Source organism: Podarcis muralis, chromosome 4, assembly GCF_964188315.1.
Source record: "Podarcis muralis chromosome 4, rPodMur119.hap1.1, whole genome shotgun sequence".
Classification (NCBI taxonomy): Eukaryota; Metazoa; Chordata; class Lepidosauria; order Squamata; family Lacertidae; genus Podarcis; species Podarcis muralis.
In genome coordinates this window covers 71,158,365-71,180,224 of record NC_135658.1, presented here as the reverse complement: position 1 = coordinate 71,180,224, position 21,860 = coordinate 71,158,365, and positions in this window count along the sequence as shown.

Sequence of the window (21,860 nt, the reverse complement as noted above, 5' to 3'; positions counted from 1 at the left end):
TGGGGTGAAAAGAACATGGGATGGGTTGACATGGTAGGATGTCAAGAATGATGAACTGCCAGTTTCAAGAGCATCTGTGAAAATCAAAACTAGGTATGACACCCCCCAGGGGATGGGTTGGGCTATTTCGGTACTTAGCCAATGAGATACCAGAGGGCAGTGTCACAGTTTATAGATCCAAAGAGGTAGGACCTAGACTGTGTCATCAGTTTCAGAGCCACCTGTTCCAAAATTGGATTCCCACATACCTAAAGGTGTTTTGCTGTCTTATTGTTTACTACTTCGCCAACTGCAAGTATCAGCTTTGTCCTATTGGTATAGCTTTGAGGCAACACATTTCTGTATCTTTATCACAACAAGCTTTGTATATAATCCATGTCTGGTGTCTTCTGGTCTAGTCTGAATAGCCAGCACACTCTAACGAACCTAAACTATGTGGTAGCTGAAGAACTATCTGCACTGAGATGATATAATGAAATTAGGGTAATGTTTTCAGAGAAATTAGGCCTAAAATTCAAACTCTTTCATGGGGAGCATGCCACAAGTGGGGAGGCACCACATTTCCATTTCATGCTTAGCCTGTGCATATGTGAAAGCAACACCACATATCACAAAGGTACCTGAGGTGTGCAGTGGGACCCTTGTAATCTGCCACTGCTCAGAGGTAGTGTACATGTAACTGTTTCGATTTTTATGGACACACTGTCTATGCCTTTGTTTACCTCTGAATCATTAATGAAGCATTGTGGGAATCAGACTTGGTTTGGATCGATTCAGAGAACCCTTGACTCACTTATGATGACTCCTGAATCATCCTGTTTTGATTTCGGATTCATGATTTGTCTGAATCCAATGCACATCTGTAATACGAATTCCATGCCAAATGAAGGGCATTAAATTGTTTCCATGGCATAAACATTTGCGAACTAGTCCATAGTTTAGATCCCCTCCCCCTGAATTTGTCAATATTCCTCATTCATTTTGTAGTTAAGGAGATTATCTCCACTACTCTCCTATAGCTTTCAGTTGTCTCTAGAAAGAGAGCGGAATGCAACTTTAAATGTATCAAACTGAAACCACCAGAGGGCACCAGACACTGCAAAAACAAAACCTCACAACGGCCACTAACCACTTTTAAAGAGCACTCTCTTTTATTATAAATTGCCAATAATAAATGACAAAATTTAGAGGAATGGTTTAAGCCACAGCCCAATCCCATTAGTGTGCTTTTGATGACTCTCCTTTACATGATGAGTGAGACAGAGTTGCCCAATTCTACTCTATTTGCTATTAAAAACCTCTTTCATACTAGATTAGATGGGTAGGCTTGTTCTGCAATTCTCAGCTTCTGGCATTGTCACCAGATTTTAAATTGGGGATCCTTATGATTCTTGCTTTCCTCTCTCAGAACTCTTGTACCAGGAATCAGAGATAACATAGCTCTTTACAGATGTTCAAACTCTCCACTATGTGGTGCATGAATGCACTATGTGTGTGTGGTGTTGTGTAGGCAGGCTTTCATGCCACATGGTTCTCATATTCACTGGCACATCCCACAATGTGGCTGTACACGTGCAAGTGTATACACATGAATGCCTCTCAACATAGTCAGCCTATGCATGTACAGGTGCAGTAGATGTTGAGACATGCCAACAAATATGCACATGTTGGGTCTTGTACCACCACACAGCATGCACAGGGAAATGCCAAAGACCACAGTACTGGAGACATCTGTAGGAGGCCCAGCTACTGTCTATGGCCCTGTTGGCAGCCTCAACCATCATCATGCCCAGGTATGAAGGAACTAGGATGGCATGATTCCTATGGGTCACCCAAGCCTGGAGCTGGCTCTAGACGGGAACAGAGTCTTCTGCGCCATCACCATCACCCTACTGTTTACATAGTCTGGAAGAAAGCCTGGATGTTGGTAAAAGGCTATTAACTTTTACCAGGCTATTAATTATTAAAAGCGGACACGGAGCAATGGATCCAAACTACAAGAAAGAAGATTCCACCTAAACATTAGGAAGAACTTCCTGACAGTAAGAGCTGTTCGACAGTGGAATTTGCTGCCAAGGAGTGTGGTGGAGTCTCCTTCTTTGGAGGTCTTTAAGCAGAGGCTTGACAACCATATGTCAGGAGTGCTCTGATGGTGTTTCCTGCTTGGCAGGGGGTTGGACTCGATGGCCCTTGTGGTCTATTCCAACTCTATGATTCTATGATTCTAACTTGTCTCCCCTGCACACACCCCATTTGTTTTCCTGCAGAACCATAAAGTCTGGTTAGCATGAGAGACATGACCTTTTGAGTGGTGGCCCCACGGTCATGCCAGTCCCTGGAACAGTGCATGGGCTTCAACTGTGCCTTGAAAACTTGGCCTATGCCAAATACTGCTTGTGCTCCTGATTCTTGAGATTCTACAGCAGGGGTGGTTCCAGTTCGACTTGGATGGTGTCTTCCAGAGGGTGATGTTTGGGCCTGTGGAGCCTTCGATGTGGGCTTCCTTGGTGTTGGAATTTATTCCCCATGCTGTTTATCATCTACATGAAAATGCTGAGTGGGGTCATCTGGAGTTTTGGAGTACATTGTCAGCAATATGCTGATGACACACAGCTCTATTCCTCCTTTATATCTGTAGGGGCAGTGGATGTGCTGGACCGCTGTCTTGCCTTGATAACGAACTGGATGAGAGCCAATAAACTGAATTCCAATCCAGATTAGACTGGCGCATTGTTACTTGGTGGTTCCTGAGACCAGATGGATGGGAAGTTGGCTTCTCTTCATGCAGTTATGCTCCCTCTGAAGGAGTGAGTATGCAGCTGGGGGTACTTCTGCATCCTTTGCTATCACTTGAGGCTCAGGTGATCTCAGTGATGTAGAGTGCCTTTCATCAGCTTCAGCTAGTGGCCCAGCTGCACCCCTGTCTGGACAAGGATAGCCTAACTTTTGTCATCTATGCTCTGGTAACCTCTAGGCTGGATTACTGCAAGACATTATACCTAGGGCTGCCTCTGAAGACGGTTTGGAAACTTCAGCTGGTGCAGAATTCACCAGCCAGTAAAATATGGTCTTCTTAAGTACATCATTAATGCATCTTTTAAAAGTCTGTTCTGGTCCACATCCTGTTGCATATCGCTTTCCAAGTCAGACCCAGATAACATGTGTGCTCTGCTAGTCGAAATCCTCTTGTATCTGTTAATCAGATCACAGGAAGCTTTTGAGATTGTTAACCTAAAGGAAAACACACACTGATCAGACAGTCAAGCTAGGGGGGGAATCCAGGCACCAGGGTGGTACAAAGTCCAAAGCAAATGATAATACCTTTTAAATGTCGGCACTGTGGTTAGTGACAGCATAGCCCAGCACTTTAAAGGCTTTCACTGCTCAGCTTGAATTGGATAGTGCACGAAGTGGAATTTAGATAGGAGTCTTGTCTTTGCAGGTGGAAAATATTTAGTTTTGAGTTTACAGGGACTTTCATCAGTACTGGACTTAAACAAGCCACAATTGAGTGTGTTCCTAAAAAAACCCAGAGAGATTCCAGCTGTTAGCTAACCCACATATCTATAGCTGTATAGATCAGGGCAGCAACTGTAATTTCAGCGTATGAAAGACGGTGCCTCCTATACGTTCCTGCACAGATTCACATGTTTACCAAATGATGCCAGAAATGATACACTAGAGAGAGAGGTATCAGAACCATGCTGTGCCTTATGGATTATATCTGAAGCCCATTCGGTAATAGTTGCTATAATGGCATGTGGAAAACAGCCAGTTTGGGCATGAATTGTATCAGGGAATACTTCAAATTACTTGCACAGCCACAGTTTATCACACGGCCTCTCCATTTCAGGGATTCTTGGGAGTTAAAGTTTGTATAGAGGATACAAACAGTAGAGAAGCTTTCTTCTATGGATTTTGAGGTCAAATATCTGCTGCATACTTGATTTAAAAGAGTACTGGAAGCCAGCCTTTAAGTCGTTGGTATTTGATAGCTTGCAATCCATAGGTTTTCTACAATCAAGTGGTATATAAATTTTATGAAGTGTAAATGAAATAGGGTTCTATCCAATGTTAGTTGTACTCAGAGTAGCCCCGTTGAAATTGATGCAGTTGAGTAACTTAAGTCTGTCTATTTGTTCTGCTTGTATTATGATGTAGGCTGCAATTCTAACCCCACGTACCTGTGAGTAATCACGAATGGCAGATATACGGAAGGGAAGAATTAGCCAGGGTAGAATTCTCCTTTGCCAGAGCAAAAGTCTTGTCACCTTCTAACTTGATGCATTAGGCTTCAACCCTAACCCCTCCTAACCCTAGACGTAAGCCCCATTGAATTCAACATGGCTTTCCTTCTGAATAGATTAGGATCATACTGTTAGTTGGCCATCACCCATAATCTGTGGTATTTGTTTTATACATTATTTTATAGCTGACGATTGACAGAAATGTTAGTATTTAAAATGAATGCTGACTTGATGTGTTAGAAAGTTTCCAGGATGGTTTGTTGTCTGTTTTTGCAAAGGCTGCAAAACATGCACATGAAACCTATTTTTTTTTTTGAGGAAGAGATTTCTTTTTAGGGAAGAAGTGGCAGCTGAAGGTGCCTAACCCATGCCCTACCTGCCACTTTCCCCCTGAAGTTGCTTTTCTCCCACATCTTTGGGGAAGGACCATAGCCAAGTGGAACAGCAACTGCTTTGCATGCAGAAGGTCCCAGGTTCAGGGACTAGGAATGTCCCCTGCCTGAAACCCTGAAATCCCCTTGCCAGTCAGTGTCTGCATTACTGAGCTAGATGAACAACGATCTGACTCAGTATAAAGCACTTTCCATATTCCTAACAGCATATTTGACACATGCTGTAAGCAAGGGCAAAGAGCCAGAGGGTTTGCAGAAGGGAAAGCAGTGGACAGAGGACCTCTGCCTGACACTTCTCTGAAAACTATGTGCCTCACATTGTTATTGTACAGAGCAGAATCAGTGATCTATGCTCCCAGACTTGTGTTTTATGTCATTGGCCTGTTTTCATCCTCAGTGAACTTAATCAAAAAGCTCTTGGATAAAAACATGCCAATTCTGTCAATATGGGTTTGGGTACATGTACTTGTTTTAAGAAATGTCATCACATCTAAGTGCATTTCTTTCTTTCTTTCTTTCTTTCTTTCTTTCTTTCTTTCTTTCTTTCTTTCTTTCTTTCTTGCTGAACACAATAACATTACCTGTGTGAGTGCCCAAGTGGATGAATAGGATAGATATAAAAGAGTTTTTTTAATATATTTTTTTATACAGCACTAAACTGCCTCTTTTCCAGGTTCATAACGACCTTTACATATTATGTTTGGTGAATAGAGTTTCTGAGATGCTGATATGTATTCCACACACACAGTCTGCTGGTGCTGTGGCTAATAAAAAGTGAATAAATTACCTGAGGCTGGTCTTCAGTAGATCAAATCTCCTGGTTCCACAGCCCAGCAATTTGAAATCCCTCTATATCATACCTTCTCTGCTTAGGCATGAATAGCCTCCTTCATTATGTAAGGGAGCTACAGAGTCATGTTTAGCATAATGCTGAATATTTAATAGAATGCACCACACTGATTAGATGTCTTCCCTTTTCTCCCTGGCCCCATCACCTTGGAGAAGATGGGATGATATTCTCCAATACTGTAATTGGGGAGATGGAAGAAGTGGCTGTAAAATAAAGTTTTATACTATGGCTTGGATCCAGACTGAGTCATCCTTAGAGTAACTTGTCTGGGCATATTGGTGGAGTGGACGAGGCCCAATAAGCTAAGCTTGAACAGAGGCACTGTGGGTTGGTGGTTGTCATGTTCAGGGGATCAGTAAAATGCCTGTTCTAGATGGGACTCGGGGTGCGGGTGGTGCTGTGGGTTAAACCACAGAGCTTAGGGCTTGCTGATCAGAAGGTCGGTGGTTCGAATCCCTGCGATGGGGTGAGCTCCCATTGCTCGGTCCCAGCTCCTGCCCACCTAGCAGTTTGAAAGCACGTCAAAGTGCAAGTAGATAAATGGTGGGAAGGTAAACAGTGTTTCCGTGTGCTGCTCTGGTTCGCCAGAAGCAGCTTAGTCATGCTGGCCACATGACCCGGAAGCTGTACGCCGGCTCCCTCGGCCAATAAAGCGAGATGAGCACCGCAACCCCAGAGTCGGCCACGACTGGACCTAATGGTCAGGGGTCCCTTTACCTTAGATGGGACTGTCCTCCCTCTGCAAGAACAGTTTGGGGAGTGTGAAGGTGATCATGGATGTGGCTAGGAGAGCCTTTTGCTAGTTATGGTTGGTATGCAGTCTATGCCATTCTCAGACAGGGGTAGTTTGGCCATAGTCATTTACGCATCCATAATGTCAAGACTCAGTTATTGCAGTGCACTCTATGTGGGGCTACCCTTGAGGCTGGTCCATAGTTTTTGGCTTGTGCAATATGTTGCAGCTAGACTGTGGACTGTGGATGGGGACACCCATTGCTCAAAAGCTTGCACTGGCTAGGCCAGGTTCAGACTGCCTGATCCTTTATACCGGGTCATGTGGCCAGCATGACTAAGCCGCTTTTGGCGAACCAGAGCAGCACAGGGAAACATTGTTTACCTTCCCGCCAGAGCGGTACCTATTTATCTACTTGCACTTTGATGTGCTTTCAAACTGCTAGGTTGGCAGGAGCAGGGACCGAGCAATGGGAGCTCACCCCGTCGCAGGGATTCAAACCACCGATCAGCAAGTCCTAGGCTCTGTGGTTTAACCCACAGTGCCACCCGCGTCCCTATATCGCACATACAACTCATATAAATAGCTTTTTCTTTACCAGTCTAGCCGAGTCCCAGGTCAGCTCTTATTTATTTCCATGGTTGCAGGCCTTAACGTCTGGCCAGTAAACTTTTATCTTCCACTCCATGGGGGTAACCCAAGTCCATTTAAACACGCTGAGCTTAATTGAGCTTGGCTGCATCTGAACTGTTCCCAGTGAGGATTGCCTCAAGTTAGCTGGACTTGCTAGAGTTTGCCCTAAAACAATAACAGCAAAGGCTGCTGCATGTACCAGCAGGGCTTCTTTTTGGTATAAGTATGAGATGGAACACAATACAGAATGGCTGGCAATGTGAGGTGGCCATTTCATGATGACGATGGAGGAGGAATTGGTTTGGCCTGCTTTTTTTTGCTGTGGATTGACCCAAGCACAACTCCCAATTGGATTACACACTTCTCCAGGTATCACAATGTAGTTTCAGCATGCAAAGCAGCACATACAAAATAGAAATTTTACAGTAAAAAAAGTATTGAAAAAAGTTGCTTGACACAGGATGGACCTATAATTAAGTGCCAGAGAAACTGAAATGGGATGCAATTGGGCTGATTAGTTCATCTATACCTGAGGCAATGGATCCTGGGAGGTGGTGGTGGTCAGATAGTGAATTTAAAATGGGGGGAAATGCAAAAATGGGAGAAACCCAAATTAACAGATTATCCTTTTCTGATGTTCAACACCATGCCACCCTTGCAAAAGCAACTTATTTATGTACCCCCATACCCTACACCTCCAATTGCAGAAACCTTTGTCAGATATTCAAAATGCACTGCCTTCAATTTGTGACAATCTCTTCCACCAATCTCTACCATTTTCACACAATCCCCTACAAAGTTCAAATGATAAACCTTGAATCTTTGCTTTTTCAAATGAGCATTTCAGAATTCATTTTAGCTCTGCTCTCAACTTCATGGTTCCCATCTTCTTTTCTTATAATCATTCCATGTTTTCACAGTATACAAATTATCATATTCACCTCTACACCAATCATGTCACATTCATATTATTTTCATTTTATGCACAGTGGCTGACCAGGTGAAAAACTTCCAGACCATTCAGAACAAGGGTGCCAACCCCAGGATACTGGGACTGTATCCCCACACATAGGATTGTGCTGTTAGGATTGTGGTTGATATATCATTTCTCATATTTTAGATGACTACTATCATTTTTGCTAGATTGATTCGAGGGTATATATGCTTTCCTATCTCCATAGAGTGAATGATTTCTCAGGTCTCATCTGCCTCTACCATTTCTATGATTCTATGAATATTTTCCCACAGAGAGGGCCATCAAAGACAGACTAGCATAGCTTACAAATGCATCTTCTTGCTCTAGAGATCCATAGGCTGTTTAGATATTTATATTTTGAGAGATAACAGCAATGCTGAGCTGGCTCCTGCTGTGCTAAAGTTAATAAATAACTTGGCATAGGAGAGGAGGGGGAGCGATAGCCCAATTGCTTGAAAATGGTTTCCTCTCTCTGCTTTCCAATCCTACATAAACCTGTGAAATGGCCAATGGACCCAGGAGAGATCAAATCGGAGGCTGCTGGTTTCAAGAATATTTATGGCCTCCTTTCCACAAGTGACAATTGTTCATGACTGCTGATAAGATCAATCCATCATAGGCATATAAAAACCCAAGAATGATCCAAGGTGTGTTGAGCAGAAATATTTTTGCATTTCATTCACAGATGAATGCTTTGACATATCAAATAAAATCACAAGCTGTAACCTGCGCTGACATCCTGACTCTAACTGGGAAAAGGAAAGAGGGAAAATAAGAAAAAGGTAGAGCAATAGAGGGAGCTGTTGTCCAATGATGAAAAAAAAGAGAAAAGCATGTTCGATGAGATTGCTCCCTCCACCTTCTAGGGAATAATTACTGATCTGTTTGCTTAAATATATGCAAACGGAAAGAAGCAAAATAAAATAAGACCATGGCTGTTATGGGCGGGGGGGGGGGGGGGATACCATTACATTCAATGACTTGACATGTCTTCCAGTGTTTGGGAATGAGACTAAGAGATAGGCAATGCCCTATCTAAAAATGTCACTGCAGTAGGTTCCTTGCGGGAAGCCACCCATATCATTGACCTAATTAATTGTGCATGATTCAGCAGGATATCCTTCAGGTCCTTTCATTAATTCTGAGAATAAAGCTTTCAGGGTACTTCCACGCTGGGAAGAGAGGAAGAAAGAGCTGCGTCTTTGAGAGCTCTCAGTGGCCAGGCTCAGGTTCAAAAGCAAAACAGTGGCACCTGCCAGGCATAATTTTATCTCGATTGCTCCTCCATTTTTTAGATGGGTTTTTCTTTCCTGTGCAGGTAATCCTCTCCAGGAGAGTGGAATTGATTCTAATGAAGCATCTGCCTGCCATAAAGGAGGAGGAATATATTTTACAACAGCAGCAGCAACAACAACACCATCATCACCACCACCACCAATAACATAGCTTTTTATGCAGAGCTTTCACTGCACCAAGGAAGTAGTGGTGGTTGGGGCTGAAAAGTGAAAATAGGGGCAGGGTTGGCCCACAGCCTTCTGCTACCTGAAGCAAATGACAAAATGGCTCCCACCATCTTTTCCCTGTACAGAGTCCGACTGGTCTGGTAGGTGAAGCTTAAAAGTCAACACTGCCAATGAGACAATGTCTTCCACGGCACCTGAGGGTAGCAGGCTAGATAAGGAGGCACAGGACACGCCACACATACACCTCAGTCTACTCCTCACTCCTCAGCACCTGCTGCTTCACTCTGCCAAATATTAGGCCTGGCCATGACTAAGGGTTAGGAGGAGCCAAAGGGCCTTGTGACCATCAGAATGCCAGATGAATTCATCTGGAAAAGGTAGCACCAGAATCTGGAAGCACCAGATTAGGCTAGGAAATGCTGAGGGAAGGAACACAGTAGAGGGGCTGTGAGACAGTTATGGAAAGAGAGAGGCCACTCCACAGGTTAAAGGGGCACAATTTTTCTCTGAGGCCTCTTCTTTTCTGTGGGCTGTTTGTTCTATTCACCATGTACAGTGGTACCTCGGGTTAAGAACTTAATTCGTTCTGGAGGTCCGTTCTTAACCTGAAACTGTTCTTAACCTGAGGTACCACTTTAGCTAATGGGGCCTCCTGCTGCCGCCGTGCCGCCGGAGCACGATTTCTGTTCTCATCCTGAAGCAAGTTCTTAACCCGAGGTACTATTTCTGGGTTAGCAGAGTCTGTAACCAGAAGCGTCTGTAACCTGAAGCATCTGTAACCCAAGGTACCACTGTACCATATCTCACCCTAGTAGGCTGGAAGTATGGCTTTCTTTTCTCCTGTTGCTTGCATTCCTCTATAGCCTCCTTAAGTATTTGCCTGACTGGAATGTGCCCTTGAACTTTCACAATGCCTCTTGCTTATCTGGATGGACAGATGTGTCTACAGCAGTGTTTCCCAACCTTTTTTGGGCAAAGGCACACTTGTTTGATGAGAAAAATCTCGAGGCACACCACCATTACAGCCCCGTGACATCAGCGCGCAGCGTCGCGCCGGGAGGGACGCACGAAAGTGTAAGTTTCAATTTTCCCCCCTCCCCTCCTGTGTAAAGGGGAATGCACTCTGCTAAGTAAAGGCACTTGCCACAGCAGCGTCAACGTCACAGCACCCACCGGCACCCAAGAGAGAAGGGGTCTCAGCAGCCCTTTTGCCAGGAAGAGGAGCAAGAACGAGAGGAGGAGGAGGAAGAGGAAGAGAGTCCCCCCCCCAAAAAAAACATTCTCCTTTTGATCTTCCTTATTTGCAATTCCTCATTGCAAAACAGCGGTTGATATAGAGCTGATTTTTTTGTTATTACAGTCCCCACCCCCTCACCTAGAAAAACACCCCCTGTCAATTTTATTATTATTATTATTATTATTATTATTCCCCGCCACTCTGGGAGGCTGAAGCCCTTTAAGGCTTCCTTCTGTCCACTCTCTGTGAATTACCTGCCCGGAGCGGGTTTCTGGGGGGGGGGGCGCTGCTGCCGGTGTCCTCCCCGTCGAGTCTCGCCTTTCCCGGCGCGTGGCGGCCGCCCTTTCCCACACTCTGCCGGCTGCGCTGCCAAGCCCCGCGGCTCGGCCTGTCAGCGTTACCGGGCTCGGCGGGCGGTAATTCCCGAAGAAAGCCGGCGGCGCTTGAAGAGCTGGCAAGCCCCCATTTGCATGTCTGTTTTCCGCAGCCCTTGGAGAGGATTAAGTTCCCTCCTTCCTGCCGGGGAACCTCCAAGCTTTGGGGGTGGGGGGGGGAGGAGGCAGCAAAGCGAGGCAGGAAGGAGAGTGTGGCTTGGCTGGGTGAGCTTTGGCAGGGGCAGGGAATGAGAGCCGCGAGGCGGGCGCTGCGGGCGCTGCGGGCGGAAGCGCTGCCCGCCGAGCTTGCAGGCAGCCAGGCAGGCAGATGGCGAGAGCCCCGCGCTGGGCGGCCTCTCCTCGCCGCCGCCGCCCCGCCTCTCGCCGCCCGACTCGCCCGCCTCCCTCCCACGGAGGTAGGCTGGTGTGCCGTGGGAGGGAGGTGGGCGAGTCGGGCGGCGAGCACACGCGGGGCGGCGAGCGAGCTCCCTCCCACATCCCATCGCCGCTCGCTTCGGCCGGCCTACTGGGCTGTCGCAGGCGGAAGGCCTGCGCATGCGCGAGGTTTTCGCGCCTTCCTCCAGTAGGCCGGCCGAAGCGAGCGGCGATGGGATGTGGGAGGGAGCTCGCTCGCCGCCCCGCGTGTGCTCGCCGCCGCCGCCCCGCCTCTTGCCGCCCGACTCGCCCGCCTCCCTCCCACGGAACACAAGGCAACGTTCCGCGGCACACTAGTGTGCCGCGGAACACCGGTTGGGAAACACTGGTCTACAGAAACCTTTGGCTTTTGTATGGCTCGAGTTGCAAAAAGCTGCAACCTACTTTTGTGACTGGTCTCACCCACCACCAATGTGTGGCTCCAAGAAGATTGCCCCAAATGGAATGCAGCCCCGAGGCTGTAAAAGGTTCTCCACCTCTGTTCTAAAGTAAATGTTGTCAATGGAACAATAATCAAAACGATGAAACAAATGCCAGTGAAGCTCACTTGTCACATTACTTTGGGGGAAAAATCGATTCCTTCGTGGCAATTACATCTTGGTCTAATAATCCAAAACTGTAAAAGCTCCACGAGAGTCCGTGTCTTTATTTTTGGTCAGAATAAACATGCTGGCAAAACATATCTCTGAGGGCCAGTTCAGATGTTTGCAAAGCCCTCAGAGTTGCCCAGGGACACAGGGGCATGGAGAAGATAATGCCTGGATACAGTCAGGGGTGCTTCTCACTGCATTTTCACCATAGCTACTCCTCCTCCTGGAGACATCTCTATGTGGACTGACTGACAAATGTTATCATCCCTTAGTATGCTGAGTCCTTATAATTCCATTGCCTTTAGTACAGGAGTCATACTCAAGCACATGCACACCCTACATTTCACTGTACCTCTCCATCAATGCCTGATGAAACACTTACCCTGTGATAGCTTGATTTACACAATTCCTCCTGAGGATACCTGGCAATTTTGTCACATGAGGAACCCAGATGTTAATGGCTGCTATCTTCCAACCACTTAAAATAAAGGCCAATTCAGACACCCAATTTTGAGATGGAGGACTTACCATAAGGTGATTCGTTCCCTCAATTTCCCTGTGATAGGGAGGTTTTTTTTCCGAAGGAAGCACTCGCATGCTCCGAAAATTGCCAGTGTTTCATTGACCTCAATCTGCCTGCTCTTGGTAAGCGTTTTGAGGATAATATCTTAACTTTATCCACCTCTCTCACCATCCACCTAGTTCCTTGACTTAATGGGTGCTGTCATTTTAGATTCCTTTTCGTGTTTTATGTTATATCACCTCTTCCACTGAGGATTTAGGAGCATCGCAGCTCGACATCTTTTTCTTCCTTGGCAGAGATGCATTTTGTTCTTGTAAGGTTATCAACATACACATACAAGGACAGAGATGATGATAAAGAAATTGCTGCTCCTTCCCCCCCACCCTATCCCTCAATCTGATAAGGTGGACCCCCTCCTACTTTGTCCAGAAAGAGCTATGTGCAATGCATTTCCTATCACAGATTTGGTCCCATTGAATTTCTGTTTGAAGACCGGAGAGCAGATTCTCTCCAGGGGATCTTTATCATGCGTGTTGTTTTCTGAATTACTTTCTTGGTGCTCAAAGTTGTCATTGTTTCATTTTATAAAATATACGAAGGCAAATACAAATAAAATGGAGGGAAGGCTCAGCATGAAAGCATCTGCTTTGTATGCAAAAGGTCCTGGGTACAATTCCTTGTTAAGTATAATGTTTAGTTCACAGAGAAATGAAAAATGTATATGTATGAATGAAGGTTTAAAATGGAAAGTGGCTAAATGTGTATTGCTAACACTGGAGTCTTTTCCACAAGAGGTTTTCTAAAGAACTCCGAGCTCTTGCTGAGTTAACGATTAACTAACTGATGGTTGTTCTCTAGTAGCTCACATGTGAGGGTTGTAAACTTCGATCATGTGAGAGGTACTGGGTTGCAATCCCCATTTTGAAAGGAGTTACCTTGAGTCTGCCTCCCAAACTTTAATGGAGTGAAGATGGAAATGGAGTCATCTCTCTGAACACTACAGGGAGAACAATTCATGTAAATGGCTTTCCTGAAGGGACAGCAAACAGCTCAGAGACTGGAAAGAAGGCGGGCGAGGGGGGGGGGAGACCTTTGCTTATAGGTCTGTTTGTTTGGATTATTTCATATTTTGTAAGATGCTGAGCCTGTGCTGGACAGCACAATATATTGTATGAATATGTTTGGTGTTTATATTCTGTTTTAAAAGAAGTTCTGCCAGTAAAAGTTTGAATAATATTTCTGTGGGTCTGGACAATGGTTCATTTCCAAAGGCATCAGTTCTTATGCTTCCAGTCGCTTCAAATTGTACAGTATTTAATATCTGCAGCATTCCTGGCATCTCCAGTTAGAGCTGGAAATGTTTCCCCTCAGAAACCCTGGATAGTCACTGCCAGTTGATATGAATGATAGTGAGCTAGATAGACCTAAGGTATGATTCAGTACAAGGCAGCTTCCTATTTTCCTACTTGGGGGAAAACACCCTTAAATGTCCAAATTGCAAAAGCCGAAATCTGGGGGTGGGGATTTGTGGAAGGGTCCATTTGTTTTAAATGAACAATGTTTTCAAGCTCTAAATCAACAGAGCAGTTTCTGAACGTTTTCCTCCCACCTCTCACCTGCTAAGCCAATCCCACAGCAAATCAGTCTCCAGTGGGAATTACTTTTGCTTTGCCAGCACCAGATATGCTATCATGAAATTACAGCTCATATCGCTCCTTGGTCCGTTGGCCTGTTATGACTGCATTTCATTTCCAGCTCGTAAAATTTGATGTTTGTAAATGGCAAGCCCATCATTTCTTATCAGAGCATGTCCAGCATAACTGCCATTAATTATAAAACTCTCTATCATCCTGGGATATTGTACTGAAATAACCATGAGATGAAATTGCTGCCAGGACGTCTGTCATCAATTGGAAATGTATTTTCAACTTGTCCCTTGGAAAAAAATAATACCATAATGTGGATTATGTCTCTGGTCTGGCTTAGTGAATGCTATTTTAACAATAGATAATGGCCATTACTGACTTCCCAGAGTGATTTTAACAGATGATAATACAAAATTTTGTCTGGAGGTGAGACAGTGTCAAAACATCACTATTCTCAGCTGCCCTGCACATATGCTCTGACATGTCTGCTTTTGAAATAAGCTTTTTGGCATCGCACTTAAAGAAATAAATTTCCAAGTCACATGCATCTGAGTGGTAGTGCAGAACAGAATATAATAATATTAATAAACCCTCACAATTCTATAAGCATCAGCCTGGAAATATAAGTATGAAGGTGACAGCAGATGTGAATGAATGCAATAGGACATCAATATATGCTGTTGTCATCTTCAGTGATGCTGATTATTATTTTTTCTTTTTATTTTATTTAGAGGTAAAATTAGAGTAAAGGACATGGAAGAGGTGAAGGAATGTGCTCACTGCAATCAATCTGTATATAATTTTGCTTCGATTTTCTCAGCAGTAATTTTGAAGGACGCTTAAATGTTGTGGGATACCTTCCCTTTCTGTGCTCTGAGGACGGAGATAACCTCGTGTAACTAGCTGCTTGTGTTTTGGACCTTATCCATGCAGGCTGATTAAATCAGTTTGGCCAGAGCTCTTTGTACCCGGGTTAATGAAGTGGCGACTGCTTCTCTGACAGAGGGTTATGTGCTGATGACACTGACGTCATTCAGAAAGCATGAACTGGGGACAGCAGAGAGGAGTACACTAGCTCTGCCCCCTTTGTTGTCATTCCTTCAACTCATGGAGGGCAACTATATGAAGCGGAGAGGCTTCCATACTCATGGTTGTTATGTACTGAAGTTCTCACCCTAGGCCAGCAGGGGGATACTGTAGATTGTTTTCACTCAGGTCCACATATGCAAATAAGGGATTGAAAGTGACGTTCAGTGATTGGATAGTTACAGAAAATGGTTACTGTTGCGTTCTAGTGGAGCTCTATATAAGCAGGCTGGCTGAACCCTTCAGTTCAGTTCTGTTCTGGCCTGTGAATAAACAAGAGCTGTTTGAAGAATCGCTGTGTCGTCTGATATGTTCACCCACAACTTAACAATGGTGTTATAATAAAATAATAATAATAATAATAATAATAATAATAATAATAATAATAATAATATATTATTTATACCCCGCCCATCTGGCTGAGTCTCCCCAGCCACTCTGGGCGGCTCCCAATCAAATGTTAAAAACAATACAGGTATTAGATATTAAAAACTTCCCTAAACATACTGCTCCTTTTCACTTAAGTGGTATCCAAGAGCCAGCATAGAGTCCTTAAGTAGGTTCTCTATCGGTATGAGAAAATAACAGAGGCCAACCAGAGAATATTGAGAAGCAAAGCAGCTAGTAAGCCAGATCTTTATTAACTGTTGCAACAGGGTGCTCACAACCACACGCAGGAGGCAGAAGGTACCCAGAACAATGGTGTGCAAGCCCTTACATAGACTTTTGAAGTTGCCCACCCTGTAGCCAGACACCACCCCCCCCAAACAGCATACATGCATCACAGAAGGAGGCGGACTACAGCAGAAATACATCACAAGGGACTGTCTACAACAGAAATCCTGTCTGGCAGCATACTAATAATGGTCACTTGATTGCTCCACCTGGGCAGCCTGGCCATTCCTTTTGAGATGCTAAATACTTAGTTCCTGAATCTAGGTCACAGGCTCACCCTATTCATACACAATACGCCCTTAAAACAGGATTTGTGAGCAATGAGACAATGGGGAGGTTTTCCCATTTCCTTCCTCACTGCAGAGAATTTTTGAGGTGGCTGGAAGAGTCAAAATGGCTTCAGGATTGCTCTCCTGTACTATTTCAGATATTAGAAATAAAAATGACATTTCCCCTCCTATTTGATAGCTACCTTTAGATTTCCTTCTACCCTCACCATAATAAAAAACCTTGTTCTTTTAGTCAAAACAATTTATACATTTCATTGAGAAACTCTCATGGTGACACTATGTGAATTTGCCCTTTGCAAGTTATCAGGGTTCCCCAGCCCCATTTGAGCATGAAAGAAATAACTTTTGATCTTATGCTGCATAAGGCGGGGGGGGGGGAGGACCTATTTTAAGGCCATGATAGCTATTTAAGGTTCATGATACAGCTAAAAATAAGCATATTGACATTCCGACAGCAGCATGCTCTAGCCACCAGCTATTGTGGCTCCCCTGGAAAGTTTCCTTACTGCAAATAAACAAAGCCAACATGGATTATTGTATAAATTTGTTCTTGCTTTGGTTTCATTTCCTCTCTCCTTCCTGGTGCAATTTCAAGGAGAAAATGTTCAAGATGTTTACTTACTCTATGTATACCATATAAGCACTTCTGATTATGTGACTTTAGTAAAAGTGCACTGCTGAATAAATATGGCAAATAACTACTTTTGAGTGTGATTGTGTCCAGCTGTTTCCCATTCTCTGTTCTCTGCATTTAAAATGGGAAATTGAGGTTTCAGTCTTATGTAGAATCAAAGCCATATTTGGAATCAGGCCCATTTAGGGGGGCAGGATTCCTGTCATAATAATAATAATAATTTATTATTTGTACCCCGCCCATCTGGCTGGGTTTCCCCAGCCACTCTGGGCGGCTTCCACAGAAACCAAAATTACACTAAAATCACACATTAAAAACTTCCCTGAACAGGGCTGCCTTCAGATGTCTTCTGAATGTCAGGTAGTTGTTTATCGCTTTGACATCTGATGGATGTCAGCGTCCGGGCAAAACGATGGGGGTGGAGACGCTCCTGTCAGTAGTGGATAGAGGGGTACACTCACCTAACCTCCCATCACTGACATCCTGGAGGGTTACCTGAAAGGGGGGGGAGAGACAATGGTGTGGTTGCTGAATTGCAAACATGCTGGCAGAGGCAACCTGGCATTCCCACCAGTGCATTTGCACCACGCTGCACTTGTCTCTGTTTCCCCCTTTAGGTAAGCCACAGCTATGCCAGTGATGGGAGGTCCGTAAGCATAACTCCTCCCTGGAGTTCAGGTTAACACACCCCACCAATGTCTGCTACTGCTGAAATAACATCTAACATTTAGCCATCAGAGTGTACAATGGGATTCCTTCTTTTAAGATACAGTCGTACCTTGGAAGTCAAAAGGAATCTGTTCCAGAAGTCCTTTCAACTTCCAAAATGTTTGGAAACTAAAGCGTGGCTTCCTGCAGCCAATCAGAAGCCACAGAAGCCCTGTTGGACATTTGGGCTCCAAAGAACGTTTGCAAACCGGAACACTCACTTCCGAGTTTGTGCTGTTCGGGAGCCAAAACGTCCAAGTACCAAGGCGTTCCGGATCCAAGGTACGACTGTAAGTGCTGTTTCTTTGCCTCATCATATATGAGGGTATTCAAACTGAAATTCTATCAGAATGAAACTAACTCAGATTCAAGTTCTCCACATTCAATAGTTGGATACTTTTTAATTAGTATATGCTATTGCATTCTGTTTTCCCATAAGGAATGGCAGATTGAGCAATGATAATGTGGAATGTCAAAACAGTCCAGTGCATGCATGTCTTTCCAAGTAATAAAAATTATTTCAAGTTTTATGTTTAACTCTTTGCTCTTTATCCTGTATTATTAGCAGTAATGAAGGCCATTTGGAGCAAATATTGCCTACATGTAGACGACATATACACTTGGACAATTTTTTAAGAAGATGCTTCTCTTGTTCTTTTAGCTACTTCACATCTAGACGAATAGGTTCAAGAGCTCATTTCAATTATTTTTATTACGCCTGGCTACAGCTTTCAGCTATTAGAAATGTGGGCATGCAGTTCATTTGAAGATTCAATGTCCCTGTTAAACAGTAATTCACGCCACTTTCCCCATTAACCATCTAGAAACTCGTGGGATACCACTGATTTATAGCAGTATTTGGAGCTCGAATCTTGCCTTTGTACATTGAGTGTTGTTTTGTATAAGGTACTTGTCCAGAAGCGTAATGGTTGATAATGAAGCAGTTTCCACTTGGGTCAACTCCTAACATTATTGTTCTTGCTAATTAGATTAAGGTAATGCCTTCCTTAGAAATGATGGTTCATCCATATGCACTTTTTTGTGTGGTAAAGGCACTGTTCCTCATCACAGCAGCAAACCATTAGAGCGGGATTAGCCAATGTGGTGTCCTTTGGATCATGCTGGGCTTTAGCTCCCATCATCCTTTTGTTGCTGAGCTCAATCTCTGGGGTGAATCTGAGTCCACGGTGAAGGTGATCACCTTAAAGAGCCATGGTACGCAATGGAAGAAAATGTTTGGCCAAGAAACTCTGGCTCATAGCTAAAGTAGCCCTGAATGTCTGCCTTGGAATATGAGAAGAAGAAATTGTGGCGTGGCAAGGCAAGGCAAGGCAAGGCAAGGCAAGGCAAGGCAAGGCAAGGCAAGGCAAGGCATCAGTGTGAAATAGATAGAGGCTTGTTATTGGATGGGAAAGTATTCAAAGAAAACGCTGGAAGTCTGCCCGGAGTAATGGCTGGACACAAGACGTCAAACCACTTTCGGTTTTAAGAAAAGCAAGATGGTGAAAGGTCACTGCACAGTAAAACTGAGTCCTTGGAGTGGAGGGGAAATGCCGAAATGATTGATTGCAACAAGAAACGTTGTTGTTGCTGTTGTTGTTTTTTTAAAAAAATCCACACAGAAAGTTACCAGATATAAACTCTTCTTGCAAATTAAAGGATATGGAACAGTTAAATACGAACGAAAGTCAACACATCAGTGGCTGTTAAAATAAAGGATCAACATTGGAACTGTATTATTTGGATTAAATAAGAAGGTTGGAGCAGGAACAAGGAATCAACATCTCCTAAAAATCTCCTAAAATCAGAACATGGGAACTCAACCCATGGAATCTGACAATTGGCTTTTTTAATTAAATTATGATTTTGTCTTGTATTAATGTTGTCTATATTGGATTGTTATTAATGAAAAATTACCGTATTTTTTGCTCTATAAGACTCACTTTTTCCCTCCTAAAAAGTAAGGGGAAATGTGTGTGCGTCTTATGGAGCGAATGCAGCCTGGGCAGCTATCCTAGAAGCCAGAACAGCAAGAGGGATTGCTGCTTTCACTGCACAGTGATCCCTCTTGCTGTTCTGGCTTCTGAGATTCAGAATATATTTTCCCTTGTTTTCCTCCTCCAAAAACTAGGTGCACCTTGTGGTCTGGTGCGTCTTATAGAGCAAAAAATACGGTAATAAAAAATGCTGGGTAACTGTCATGTGTGTCCACAAACACTGTTCCTTGCAGGTGTTTGATCCGTATACAAGTTCAGAAATTATTTTTAGTAAGGAAGTAATGAATAACTTTATTTAATCAGGCTTGCTTTCAACTCTTAACTCTCTGTCCCCCCGTCCTATCTCTATATGGCTTGTGCTGAGTCACTTCCTGGTAGCTGTTCCCCTAATTTGTGGCTTCCCTCCATGTCACAAAATTTATCTCCCGGTCTGCTGTGCTAACCCTTTTATTTAATTCCACATGCATTGCTTATATGAATGGGCAGTTAATCCACAGTTATTCCTACCCTGTTGCTTCCACGTAATCCTCCTTGATGCAGAAAGAGGAGTTTGTGGAGCTCCAGTTTCTTTTGGTATTAGCCTGCAGTTTTCCAAATTAAGTGGAAAATGATCATCACATATTTTTTTTCAGACCAAAGGCTGCAAACCTTTTTCAGAGGGTTTGGTAGGTTTTTAATATTTTCGCTTGATGTCACTGTCTCCCTTCCTTTCCTGACAGTTCTTTACACTTGCAGACTTTGGGTGCTAATGCACGCACACTCAAATTGTGCTGCCTTTCTCCCATTCTTCAACAGCACAAGTTTACAGGTTGAGTTCCCCATTTAACACAGTGTTCTGAACCTTTAAAATTTTCTCTTGAACAAATGTACAAGCTGATCAGATGAACAGCAAGCATACAGATCTTGTTACTTCCATAGTACCTTTAGTTAAGATGAATCTTATATTCAACTGTTTTCCTCACCTCAAAGTTGAAAGATTCAAAGTGCTTCTTCACTATTCAGCCACAATGTTTTTCTCTCGGTTTTAAAATTATGTCTTTTAAATTTATGTGCTTTTAAAATTATGTCTTCCAAGATGTTGAAAATAATGGGATTCTCACCAGTGACACTTAATCCCAATTGAATAGCGGATCCCCCCCCCCAATAGTTTGCATAGCGGGGGGGGGGGGATGGCCTTTGCTATATCATTCCTCTATTTCTGACATACAAACTGTAAGGGGCTGCTGTTTATGTAACCAAAACATTATCATCCGTGCACATTTTTTTAAAAAAGGAAGGGGTGGGGGGTGAAATCATTGATGACCATGCATGCTCAGTAGCCTCCGAGCACTAACTGGTTTTTGGAGAGGGAAAATAAAAGAGAGAATGAAGAGCACCGGAATGGAGTGGAGTGGCTGGAATCCTAATCAGGGAGCCCTCAACATGGCAGCAACTTGTGCTGATGGAACAATCTCCTTAGTGCAATGCTGAATACAGTTCATGGACAAATGGGACCTGCAACAATTGTTGCCATGTGGATTAGGGAGCCAGAGCAACGATTCCTAATGGCATTTTCCCACTTCGTCCCCTCACCTGCTGTTCGGGGGGGGGGGCGTTCTCCTGACCCTCTGGAGCAGATTTGGGGAGGGTGCATGAAGGGGCGGGGGGGGGGGGAGTCCTGCTGCACTAGCAAAAATACAGTGGTACCTGTATTAAGAACTTAATTCATTCTGGAGGTCTGTTCTTAACCTGAAACTGTTCTTAACCTGAGGTACCACTTTAGCTAATGGGGCCTCCTGCTGCCACTGCGCCGCTGCCGCACAATTTCTGTTCTCATTCTGAAGCAAAGTTCTTAACTCAAGGTACTATTTCTGGGTTAGTGGAGTCTGTAACCTGAAGCGTCTGTAACCTGAAGCGTCCGTAACCCGAGGTACCACTGTAATTGCACTGCCTTCTGCTAGAGCAAAGATTTAATTGATTATAGCCCAACACCTATAGCTAATCTATGACAGTGGACAGAAGGTTATATCCATGCACTCACATTTATTACTTGTCATTGAGCAGAACGTTCCATTTAGCTCCTTGTCTCTTGCTAACAAGCCAATATGCCAAAGTCGTGGGCTAGAAGCAATGATTTTTATTGGGAGCCACGATGCCCTTAATGGATAAGTGCTCAAACAGGAGTGGCCGCAGGATGAGAAAGTTCAAGTGTGGTGTGATAATGGGTTATGATATAAAGAGCCCTCAGCTTCGTGAGAATTTTATCAGGCTGAAACCATCTTTCTCCATGCTCGATTTGTCTTGTAATCAAAGCACCCTGAAGGAAGCGCCATGTTTTGTTTCATGCAAATGAAAGAGCGATAATAAGGGTGGGAAGAAGCAGCCAAAGATG